The sequence below is a fragment of the Staurois parvus genome, unplaced genomic scaffold, assembly GCF_062004578.1.
Source record: "Staurois parvus isolate SC_StPar_1 unplaced genomic scaffold, SC_StPar_1.0 ptg000193l, whole genome shotgun sequence".
Taxonomy (NCBI): Eukaryota; Metazoa; Chordata; class Amphibia; order Anura; family Ranidae; genus Staurois; species Staurois parvus.
The window spans coordinates 39,349-48,431 of record NW_028317989.1 but is presented as its reverse complement, the minus strand read 5'-3'; the positions used below and the strand labels follow the sequence as shown (position 1 = coordinate 48,431).

At 44.8% G+C, this 9,083-nt stretch overlaps 1 protein-coding gene across 1 annotated transcript in view; it reads left to right on the top strand.

Annotated features, from left to right (window-relative positions):
- Window positions 1-5,864: 5,864 nt before the first annotated feature.
- The window catches only part of LOC149461731 (E3 ubiquitin-protein ligase RNF31-like), a gene marked incomplete at its 3' end in the record, with an annotated part of 39,897 nt that continues 36,678 nt past the window's right edge, over window positions 5,865-9,083 (top strand). The window contains exon 1 of the mRNA XM_089677864.1: window positions 5,865-5,943. The remainder of the gene's footprint in view (window positions 5,944-9,083) is intronic.

The window sequence follows — 9,083 nt, the reverse complement described above, 5'->3', positions numbered from 1 at the left end:
ATAAGGAACAGGGAAGGGAAAGGGAAAATAAAACAATACAATACAGAGCATAATGGCAACAACTACTGTACATCAATATTCAGTAGAGATATATTCTTCAGCCAGTAGGTAGCAGTGTTAATAAGTTTGTAGCTGCATCTATGATTAAACGCTACGTCTTTTCTCTATAATATAGTTCCTGTTTCCTGCTAGCAGAAAAGCAGAAGATAAACACTTGAGGACTGTGCACTATCTGTTCTGTACGGCTATATACAGAATCAGCAGAATTTCAAACAAACACAATAAGATAAGAAAAAAAAGCCCCTTAAAAGATAAAATTACAAAACCAGCTTTTGCTGCAATATTTTTCTACAATTTTTCTCTACTGCTTGTAGTTGTAATAAATCATTACGGTAGTATTGTGTGACATAAAAAGTTAGAACTGCCACTATTTTATTCTGTGGGGTGTCTGCTTTCAGAAAATATATCATGTTTTGGGGCTTCAGGCTCAAAATAATTTTTTTAAATGTGTGCAAAAAAATGCAAGCATGGCAAAATGGGTTAAGTTAGCTAAATTTAAGTCTGGTTATTTTGACTAGTGTGATCGCTTGGTACTATGCTAGTGCGCAGTTCAGCATACATGCACAGAGGATGTTTTAAAAATGCCCCTCCATTTGGCAGCCTGACGCTTGTCAAAGTGTCTAACGCTTTTACAAGCATTTAGGAGCCTTTGCAAGTGTCAAGCGCTTGGGCATTGATTAATTTAATTGGCCAGAATAATCATTTATTCTGGCCTTTGAAATGAATCAACACTACATCTAGCGTTAACATGCGTTTAGGGGCTTTAGACAAGTATACACGCATTAATCGTTTTTTTCTGCCACAACGCTGCTGCTCCTGGACACACTGGGCCTGGTTTTTTTTTTCCTGCTGCTACTGCTACTAAATGCTTCTAAAAATCTATGTGTGCATGGACACATAGGATAACATGGAGGGCCGTTTGGAAGCAGTAAAAAAAAACACCTGATGCCCATAAAAGTGGCTACAAATATGCCCTGTGTGCATGAGGCTTTAATGTCAGGCATATCTATACTGGATGAGGGTGCGTTTCCCTACGCACCATCTAGCCAATTGATGAATCTAAAATATATAACCTTTTATTCAAATATATAAAAAATGTATGCTCAGCTGTAATTAATGCCTATTAGAGAGGATTGTACTGCGCACAAAAATATGACTGGATTCCATTGCAATTATTTACCTTATATCCAAATGGTTATTAACACCAAACCAAATCAAATACCATACCTTTTAGATGAAGTGATGGCATAAAAAGAGAAACTGTAGTTTGATCATATGCTGATCAGCTTGAATATATAATGTCTATTAACTAGTTGCCGACCGCAGGTAGCCGAATGATGGCTGCACTTCGGCCATCCAGTTCTGGGAGGCCGACATATGACGTCCTCCCAGAAAGCGTTCTCCTGCACACCCTTGGGGGCGCGCACCTGGCGATCTCCGTGATCGCTGTGTCCTATGGACACAGCTGATCACGTGATGTGATAAAAAGCCAAACACAGCGGCCTTTTACCACGTGATCAGCCGTTTCCAATGACACGCTGATCAACGAGAAATGCAATTGGCGGTTCTCAGCTGCACTTTGCTCACGCTGTCAGCGCGTGAGGAAAGTACTGCCGAGAACAGGCAGACGTCAGAGCAGGGATCGGCACCGATCATCAGGGCACTGATCATCAGTGCCCTGATGATCGGTGCCTAGCAGTGCCACCCAGCATTGCCGCCCACCTGTGCCCATCAGTGCCACCCACCTGTGCCCATCAGTGCCCACCAATGCCCATCAGTGCAGACCAGCAGTGCCACCCAGCAGTGCCGCCAGTCAGTGCCGACTATCAGCACCCATCATCAGTGCCAGTTCATCAGTGCCACCTATCAGTGCCACCTCATTAGTGCTGCCTATCAGTGTCGCCTATCAGTACCCATCAGTGCTGCCTATCAGTGCCCACCAGTGCTGCCTATCAGTGCAGCCTCATCAGCGCACATCAGTGAAGGAGAAAAATTACCTATTTGCAAAATTTTATAATAGAAACAAAGAAACTTTTTTTTGTTTTTTTTTTCCTCTTTTTTTGTTTATAGCGCAAAAAATAAAACACCCAACAGCGAGTAAATACCACCAAAGAAAGCTCTATTTGTGTGAAAAAAATGATAAAAATTTCATATGAGTACAATGTTGCATGACCACGCAATTGTCATTCAAAGTGTGACAGCGCTAAAAGCTGAAAATTGGCCTGGTAAGGAAGGGGGTATAAGTGCCCGGTAGGCAAGTGGTTAAGGAAATGGAGTTACCCCATGGACAATAATCTATCTTGCTACAGATATGTAATATGGGTACACTCATCCTCGGGCTTAAATGTCTGCCTCCCATGGATAAGCCCCATACATCACCATGTCCAGACAAAAATGCACCATGTGTAGCTAGGCACAACTTCCAGCCACTATGTGAGCTGTTTTAATTCTTTATACTCCTGACAAATCTCTGTTTTTTGGAGCAAAACATGTATAGTTTTTTTTCTTTGGGTCTTTCTTTGGGAGCACTTTTTGAATGCATATGGTATTCACTCCTCTCCCCCCTTTTTTTTGGAGAGGTCTGTACTGCGTTTGCATCATTTGTATTCCTCAAGACAATGAGGTATTTTTGTCTGGATAGGGTGATGTATGGGGCTTATCCATGAGAGAATGTAAGGTAAATAATTGCAATGGTATCCAGTCATATTTTTGTGCTCAGTACATTCCTCTCTAATAGGCATTAATTACAGCTGAGCATACATTTTTTATATATTTTAATAAAGGTTATATGTTTTAGATTTATTAATTGGCCAGATGGTGCGTAGGGAAACACACCCTTGTCCAGTATAGATTTGTTATTTGCCAAAGATGATTTACAATTAGGGCTTAGTTCAATACTTAATGTCAGGCATGGTTCAGTTGGCACAGTACATATACTGTATGTGCGATTGCTAACCATCCCTGAACACAGAACTCTCAGTGCCTGTTTGCATTGCCTACACTCTATTCATTCTCATTCATTGCTTCACATGAATGAGGTGTGATTGTGAAGTGGTGCGGAATTCGTACAGAAAACGCTGCGAATTCCGCACTGCATCAATGTGAACCCAGGCTCTATGTAAAACAAAATCCAAAATTTTGTGTTGTCCCTAGAAAAGCAATAGAGGTGAAATCTTCCAATGGGAACACTACTCCTGATGACCTGGGGATCCCCTACGGACACAGCTGATCACGTGATGTGGTAAAAGGCCAATCACAGCGGCCTTTTACCACCTGATCAGCGGTGTCCAATGACACGCTGATCAGAGGGAAATGCAAGTGCCGGTTCTCGGCTGCACTTTCCTCACGCTGTCAGATCGTGAGGAAAGTACTGCCGAGAACCGGCAGTTGTCAGAGCGGGGATCGGCACCGATCATCAGGGCACTGATGATCAGTGCCCTGATGATCGGTGCCCAGCAGTGCCACCCGCAAGTTCCGCCCACCTGTGCCCAGCAGTGCGCCCACTAGCTCCGCCCACCTGTGCCCAGCAGTGCACCCACCTGTGCCCAGCAGTGCACCCACCTGTGCCACTCTGCAATGTCACACACCTGTGCCCAGAAGTGCCACCTACCTGTGCCCAGCAGTGCCACCCACCTGTGCCCACCCACCTGTGCCCACCAGTGCCACCCACCTGTGCCCACCCACCAGTGCTGCCCACCAGTGCCACCCACCAGTGCAGCCCAGCAGTGCTGCCAGTCAGTGCCACCAGTCAGTGCCCAGCGGTTGTGCCAGTCAGTGCCGCCAGTCAGTGCCCAGCAGTGATGCCAGTCAGTGCCATCTATCAGTACCCATCATCAGTGTCACCTATCAGTTCCGCCTATCAGTGCTGCATATTAGTGCCGCCTATGCGTGACACCTCATTAGTGCTGTCTATCAGTGCCGTCTATCCGTGCCACCTCATTAGTACTGCCTATCAGTGCCCTTTAGTGCTGCCTATCAGTGCCCATCAGTGCCGCCTATCAGTGTCCATCAGTGCTGCCTCATCAACGCACATCAGTGAAGGAGAAAAATTACCTGTTTGAAAAATTTTATAATACAAATAAAGAAACTTTTTTTTTTTTTTTTCAAATTTTTGGCAATTTTTTATTTATAGCGCAAAAAGTAAAGCGCCCAGTGGTGATTAAATACCACCAAAAGAAAGCTCTATTTGTGAGAAAAAAATGATCAAAATTTCATATGGGTACAATGTTGCATGACCGCGCAATTGTCAATCAAAGAGCGGCAGCGCTGAAAGCTGAAAATTGGCCTGGTAAATAAGGGGGTATAAGTGCCTGGTAGGCAAGTGGTTAAAGTGTTACTAAGCCCACAACAGTAAAATCAATCTGTGTATGCAGTACTGCATGCTTGTTATAATAACCTAAGGGATTATTGTTGTGTAAAAAGGCTGTTTAATCGTGTCTTCTCTGATCCTCCTCTCCGTCTACTTTTACCATTTTCTGATAGTACAGAGCTCTAGGAGTCACTCTGCACATGCTCAGTTTGGTGTGTATTGCTAGAGAGGTTTTTTTTTTTTCTTTTGGAGAGATCATGTGATCAGCACAGGGCCAATCAGCACTGTCCAAACCAAGGTTCTGGGGTCCTGCAGCCTCATAAGACAGTCAGAGGAGATGGAAAACTCCTCCTGCAAGCTTTAACCAGTGCTCAGCTGGACACTGATAGAAGTCACAAGACTGCTCTAACTGATGATGAGAAAAGGTATTTAGCAGTTTATATTTACTAAAATAACTGTATTTCCATGTTGTTTGTATTGTGGGAGACCAGATATAGTGAATGCAGGGTCCTAGTAACACTTTAAATACTATATTAACATTTTTGACTTTTTTTTTTTTTCTCATGCCATGTTCACATTGTAAACTGCTACATGTAGTCTAACATCATGGTAGCCCACACTGCCATTTAGTCTCCCTGCACACTGGGCGTTTTAATAACGATGGTAATGTTAGCTGTGTAAAGTCACGTTAAAAACATGAGTTTTTCAGCATTTTGTAGTGTTTCTGCATTATCGTTTAGGGGCATTTTGTCACTTTTTATGCATATGTGTTTTTTTTCTGCTCAAAAAAGTCCAAAAACGCTGGTTTGCTGCGTTTTATACTAAGTCCTCATGCACACTGGACATTTTTACAGCGGCTGTTTTTGGTTTTTGAAGCTTTTTCCTACAGCCAGTAAACTCCCCAGCATGTTATCCTATGTGTCCACTCACACAGACTGTAATCAGCGTTTGTTGGCTGGAGAAAAAACCCAGAGCTAGTGGGATTCTAGAGGAGTTTTTTAGCTGTAAAATCGCTCTAACGTGGCAAAACGCGGTAAAACTCAAACTGGCATTTTTGGACTTTTTTTGACCAAACGGCGCTAAACGCTAATGCAAATCGTTAGAAAAAGCTGAAAAACTCAACGTGACTTTACAAAGCTTACGTTATCAGTGCTATCAAAACGCCCAGTGTACATGGAGCCTTTCAGTTTTGCCGCGTTTTTCAGCGTCATGGCGTTTTTATAGCTAAAAAAACTCCACTAGAAACCCACTAGTCCCGTTTTTTTTTTTCAGCCAAAAAACGCTGATTACAGTTTATGTGGGCATGGACACATAGGATAACATGCTGGGGGGTTTACTGGCTGTAGAAAAAAACGCCAGAAGCCAAACACAGCTACTGTATCAACGTCCATGTGCATGAGGACTTGAAGTTAGCTCTGCTGCTTGTGATCCAAGCTGTCATGGGATAGGGATGCAGTCATGGGATGGGTGTATTAATTCCTCCGACCACTGGGTGTCGCAGTGTCTCAGCTGACGCGCCAGACTGCTGTAATTTCTTAGAACAAGGAAGTAGGAGAAAAGAAAGGAGAGAGCAGGTAAGTGCGGCCACAGCTCAGTAAGAGGGGCGGAATATACACAGACAAGGGGTAGGTGGATTCCTGGGGATAGACATTGAAGACTAAGCCTCTACAGAGCTAGGGGAAGCTTCTGTTAGAAAATGAAGCGGCGCTGTGCTGTGTGAATGGCAACACTTTGGAGAACTACAGGTTCCAGCGTGTGCAGGCAGTGAGGACCTGACCCCTGACCTGTCCTTATTGGGGGGTCCTGCTATCCATGCTTCCTCAGATGTCCTGCTGTACTGACATACATGTAACAGAAGTAGGGTTGCTACCTCACCCCTATAAACCTGAATACATATTAATGCATTCAATCATCTGAGGATTATGTCCTGCAGACAAGGCTCTAAGTGAGCTTAATTAGCACATTAATCAGCCCCAGAACCTGTGTAATTCATATGTATTTGGGTTTAAAGGGATGAGGTGGCACTCCTAAACAAAAGTGTTCTGTTACTTTCTTTTCCAATCACAAAGTCATTCCATTTATTTCCGTACTCCTCTCTGGAATATAGAAATCTTCTTTTCTGCCTAACAGTGTATAACAGAAAAGTATTCTAGGACAAGTACCAGCAGGATTAACTGATTAGCCTCAGTGGTGTGACATGGATGATATCGTATGAACTTATTGCTCCGCCTGGCAGTACTAGAGTCGTTGGTTCGAATCCCAGCCACGTCCCCACCTGCCTGGAGTTTGCATGTTCTCCCTGTGCCTGCGTGGGTTTCCTCCGGGTACTCCGGTTTCCTCCCACACTCCAAAAAGAAAACATGCTGGTAGGTTAATTGGATCCTGTCTAAATTGGCCCTAGTTTGTGTATGTATGAATATAAGTTAGAGACCTTAGATTGTACACCCCTTGAGGGTTAGGGACTGTCGTGAATGTACAATATATATATGTAAAAGCGCTGCGTAAATAGAAGGCGCTATATAAGTACCTGAAATAAATAAATACATTTCTCCTTATGTCATGTCACTGCTCTAAAGCAGGGCTCTCCAAACATTTCAAACAAAAGGGCAGTTTACTGTCCTTCAGAATTTAGGGGGGGCTGATTGTGGCCAGTGGGGGTAGAAAATATCCCGGGCCCAGCATCAGTGTGAATAAACATAGACGCAGGGTTGATGTTCAGTAGGAGGTGTAGAAGTGCCCCATCATTGGTAATAGTGGGAGGAATAGTGCCCCATCACTGGTATCAGTGGAACAATAGTGCCCCATCATTGGTATCCGTGGGAGGAATAGTGTCCCATCATTGGTATCCGTGGAAGGAATAGTGCCCCATCATTGGTGTCAGTGGGAGGAATAGTGCCCCATCATTGGTATCCGTGGGAGGAATAGTGTCCCATCATTGGTATCCGTGGAAGGAATAGTGTCCCATCATTGGTATCCGTGGAAGGAATAGTGCCCCATCATTGGTGTCAGTGGGAGGAATAGTGCCCCATCATTGGTATCAGTGGAAGGAATAGTGCCCCATCATTGGTATCAGTGGGAGGAATAGTGTCCCATCATTTGTATCAGTGGGAGGAATAGTGCCCTATCATTGGTATCAGTGGGAGGAATAGTGCCCCATCATTTGTATCAGTGGGAGGAATAGTGCCCCATCATTGGTATCAGTGGGAGGAGTAGTGCCCCATCGTTGGTATCAGTGGGAGGAATAGTGCCCCATCATTGGTATCAGTGGGAGGAATAGTGCCCCATCATTGGTATCAGTGGGAGGAATAGTGCCCCATCATTGGTGTCAGTGGGAGGAATAGTGCCCCATCATTGGTATCAGTGGAAGGAATAGTGCTCCATCATTGGTGTCAGTGGGAGGAATAGTGCCCCATCATTGGTGCCAGTGGGAGGAATAGTGCCCCATCATTGGTATCAGTGGAAGGAATAGTGCCCCATCATTGGTATCAGTGGGAGGAATAGTGCCCTATCATTTGTATCAGTGGGAGGAATAGTGCCCCATCATTGGTATCAGTGGGAGGAATAGTGCCCCATCATTGGTATCAGTGGGAGGAATAGTGCCCCATCATTTGTATCAGTGGGAGGAATAGTGCCCCATCATTTGTATCAGTGGGAGGAATAGTGCCCCATCATTGGTATCAGTGGGAGGAATAGTGTCCCATCATTGGTATCAGTGGGAGGAATAGTGCCCCATCATTGGTATCAGTGGGAGGAATAGTGCCCCATCATTGGTATCAGTGGAAGGAATAGTGCTCCATCATTGGTGTCAGTGGGAGGAATAGTGCCCCATCATTGGTGTCAGTGGGAGGAATAGTGCCCCATCATTGGTATCAGTGGAAGGAATAGTGCCCCATCATTGGTATCAGTGGGAGGAATAGTGCCCTATCATTTGTATCAGTGGGAGGAATAGTGCCCCATCATTGGTATCAGTGGGAGGAATAGTGCCCCATCATTTGTATCAGTGGGAGGAATAGTGCCCCATCATTTGTATCAGTGGGAGGAATAGTGCCCCATCATTGGTATCAGTGGGAGGAATAGTGCCCCATCATTGGTATCAGTGGGAGGAATAGTGCCCCATCATTGGTGTCAGTGGGAGGAATAGTGCCCCATCATTGGTATCAGTGGGAGGAATAGTGTCCCATCATTGGTGTCAGTGGGAGGAATAGTGCCCCATCATTGGTGTCAGTAGGAGGAATAGTGCCCCATCATTGGTAATAGTGGGAGGAATAGTGCCCCATCATTGGTTTCAGTGGGAGGAATAGTGCCCCATCATTGGTAATAGTGGGAGGAATAGTGCCCCATCATTGGTATCAGTGGGAAGAATAGTGCCCCATCATTGGTATCAGTGGGAGGAATAGTGTCCCATCATTGGTATCAGTGGGAGGAATAGTGCCCCATCATTGGTATCAGTGGGAGGAATAGTGCCCCATCATTGGTATCAGTGGGAGGAATAGTGTCCCATCATTGGTATCAGTGGGAGGAATAGTGCCCCATCATTGGTATCAGTGGGAGGAATAGTGCCCCATCATTGGTATCAGTGGGAGGAATAGTGCCCCATCATTGGTATCAGTGGGAGGAATAGTGCCCCATCATTGGTATCAGTGGGAGGAATAGTGTCCCATCATTGGTATCAGTGGGAGGAATAGTGTCCCATCATTGGTATCAGTGGGAGGAA